Source organism: Anolis sagrei, chromosome 3 (genome assembly GCF_037176765.1).
Source record: "Anolis sagrei isolate rAnoSag1 chromosome 3, rAnoSag1.mat, whole genome shotgun sequence".
Lineage (NCBI taxonomy): Eukaryota > Metazoa > Chordata > Lepidosauria > Squamata > Dactyloidae > Anolis > Anolis sagrei.
Genome location: NC_090023.1, coordinates 244,026,824 through 244,030,349, shown reverse-complemented (window position 1 = coordinate 244,030,349; position 3,526 = coordinate 244,026,824).

Below are 3,526 nucleotides of genomic sequence, written 5' to 3'. Positions count from 1 at the left end.
ACTCAGCAGCCTGTGAAACAGCAGGTGAATTCCTCAGGGAAAAATAGAAGTCAATTTCTCTTGCTGTGCAGCTGTCAAGACACAACACTGATAGAGGATTAAAAAGACAACAGAGATTACTCTGAGAAAGAAAGAAAGAAAGAAAGAAAGAAAGAAAGAAAGAAAGACCCCTCTTTATTATCCAAATAATGTATTTTAAATTCAAGTAATGTTATGTGTTTTGGATCTATCACAATCCATTTTTACACTGATACTATACAATCAGAATCTAAGAGTTGGAAGGGATCACAAGGATCACCTAGTCCAACCTCCTTCCATGCAGGAACATACGACTAAAACAATCCTGAAAGTTGCCCATCTTTTCAAAGACAACATCCCCCCCCCCCCCCCGCCAATATAGCAATTCTACCACCTATCTATGTTGTTCATTCGTTCGGTTGTTTCCGACTCTTCGTGACCTCATGGACCAGCCCACGCCAGAGCTCCCTGTCGGCCGTCACCACCCCCAGCTCCTTCAAGGTCAAGGCAGTCACTTCATCCATCCATCTTGCCCTTGGTCAGCCCCTCTTCCTTTTTCCTTCCATTTTCCTGAGCATAATTGTCTTCTCTAAGCTGAGCATAATTGTCTTCTCATCATGTGGCCAAAATACTTCATCTTTGCCTCTACTATCCTTCCCTCCAATAAGCAGTCAGGCTTTATTTCCTGAAGTATGGACTGGTTGGATCTTCTCACAGTCCAAGGCACTCTCAGAACTTTCCTCCAATACCACAGTTCAAAAGCATCTATCTTCCTTCGCTCAGCCTTCCCCATGGTCCAGCTCTCACATCCATAGATGACTATGGGGAATACCATTGCTTTAACTATGCGGATCTTCATTGCCAGTGTGATGTCTCTACTCTTCACTATTTTATCGAGATTGGTCATTGCTCTTCTTCTTCCAAGAAGTAAGTGTCTTCTAATTTCCTGGCTGCATTCTGCATCTGCAGTAATCTTTGCAACTAGAAATAAGTTTTCTCCCTCTATTTCCCAGTTATCAATCAGTCTGGTTGCCATGATCCTGGTTTTTTTGATGTTTAACTGAAACCCAGCTTTTGCTCTTTCTTCTTTCACCTTGATTAGAAGGCTCCTCAGCTCCTCCTCACTTTTGGCCATCAAAGTGATATCATCTGCATATCTAAGGTTGTTAATGTTTCTTCCAGCAGTTTTTACCCAGCCTTGCATTCATCAATCCCTGTACATTGCATGATGTGTTCTGCATACAAGTTGAATAGGTTGGATGAGAGTATGCAACCCTGTCATCCCCCTTTCCCAATCTTGAACCAGTCTGTTGTTCCGTGGTCAGTTCTTACTGTTGCTACTTGGTCCTTATTCAGAGTAGTCAGGAGAGAGACAAGGTGATTTGGTATGCCCATACGACCAAGAACTTGCCACAAGTTATTATGATCCACTTAGTCAAAGGCTTTAGAATAGTTAATAAAACAGAAATAGATGTTTTTCTGAAACTCCCTGCCTTTCTCCATTATCCAGCGGATATTGGCAATTTGGTCTCTCGTTCCTCTGCCTTTTCTAAACCCAGCTTGAACATCTGGCAACTCTCTCTCCATGTCTTGCTGGAGTCTTCCTTGCAGGCTCTTGAGTATTACCTTACTGGCATGAGAAATAAGTGCCACTATACGAAAGTTTCACCACACCTGCCATTTCACCACACCTGCTGTCAAAACGGTGCCATAGTAATTGAACCCTGGCATATTTTTGGTTTGTGAGACATTAGAGATATCTGGCAGAGATAACCTTAACCCTAAACCACAAGTCCCAAGATTCCATAGGATGTTTCATTCCACTCCTTCTCCCTACATTTTCAAATAAAGTGTGTGACACAATGCCCGCTCAAAATATTACAACCAATATTACAAGTGAATCAGAGACACCAGGATTTCAATTATTCCTAGCTGGCCACAGGTTGTTCTAACCTACCTAACCAGGATGTTGGGAGGATGAAATGGGACAAGTCGGTGTGCTGCCCTTGTGTTTTCTTCATGGAAATGTCTTTGTAAAAATGGTACAAACACCATATGACTTGTCACTACATGTTTTTACCTCCTAGCAACACAGAACACCTGAATCCAGAAGTGAGCACAGGCCTTGGGGACTCAGCCAATGAAGACAGCATTTTCATTCTAAAACAAAAAAGATTGTTCTTTTCCATTAATTTCATATTGGCTTATTTCCAAGGGATGTGTTAGGAGGTCATCATGCAGATATAAAAAGTCACAGAAACATAGAATCTAAAGGTTGCTTTAGACAAAGATCTGTGTTAATGAGCTGCCTATGGGTCAAATGCCTGTTGTAACGATTACTTCGCTCTTTTCTCTCAAACTCTGATAACCCTATTATTAGAAGAGTTTTTATATTAAAATTTAGAATTTTGTTAGGAAAAGTCTTGGAGATAGGAAAGGGAAAGATGGTGTGTGTGTGTGTGTCTATATACATAATAAAAGTGAAAAATGTGTATGCGATAGAGGTGTCCACTTAAGTCTTACACAGACAGCCTCCCACCTCCACAAACTGTCATTTCAGGTTATAGCGAGAGCCATGAACATGTAACTCAAACTCTGCCAATGTGCTCCCCAAACACCACCCAAGGAATACTTTCATTTGGGGAGAATTTCATCCTAGATTTGATGTGTTTTCTCCACCACAGGCAGGCATCCCAGGGTTTGTTGTGTGAAATTTGCATGAACCCACCCACTGCCTCTCTCTTACCCGTTTCCTACCCTTTCCTATGCCACGCAGAAAATTGATCAGCAACTGGACAGACTGGAGGGGTTGGGGGGGGGGGGGGGACCGACGGCAGATCTGGATCAAATTGGTACATACATCCAACATGTCCAACTGTGCATAGAGGCCTGGTTTGGGGAGGACTGACCCATGATTCTGGGAATTGCAGTTCACTCCAATCCTTGTGTATTTTCTAATTTTTTTTTTGTCGTGTCAGGAGCGACCTGAGAAACTGCAAGTCGCTTCTGGTGTGAGAGAATTGGCCGTCTGCAAGGACGTTGCCATGGGGATGCCCAGATGATTTGATGTTTTATCATCCTTGTGGGAGGCTTCTCTCATGTCCCCGCATGAGGAGCTGGAGCTGATAGAGGGAGCTCATCCGCCTCTCCCCGGATTCGAACCTGCGACCTGTCGTTCTTCAGTCCTGCCGGCACAGGGGTTTAACCCACTGCGACCCCGGGGGCTCCGTATTTTCTAATGAGAACATTCATAAAAAACAAAATCAAGGACTGGCTTTTTTCTAACAAATAGTGTTACTAATTAACTAAATGATATTACCTAACACCCCAAAACAAACAATGCCTTATTTAACTAACCCAGATACCCAAGCTAGAGGGTATATATAGAGGGGGGGGGGCATTAAAAATTAATTTGAATGTGCAGTTATTCAATTATGGAAAAATCACAGGCCTGCAAAATTAAGGGCCACAGAAACTTTTTAAAAAATTATGCTGATTTTATAAGTAG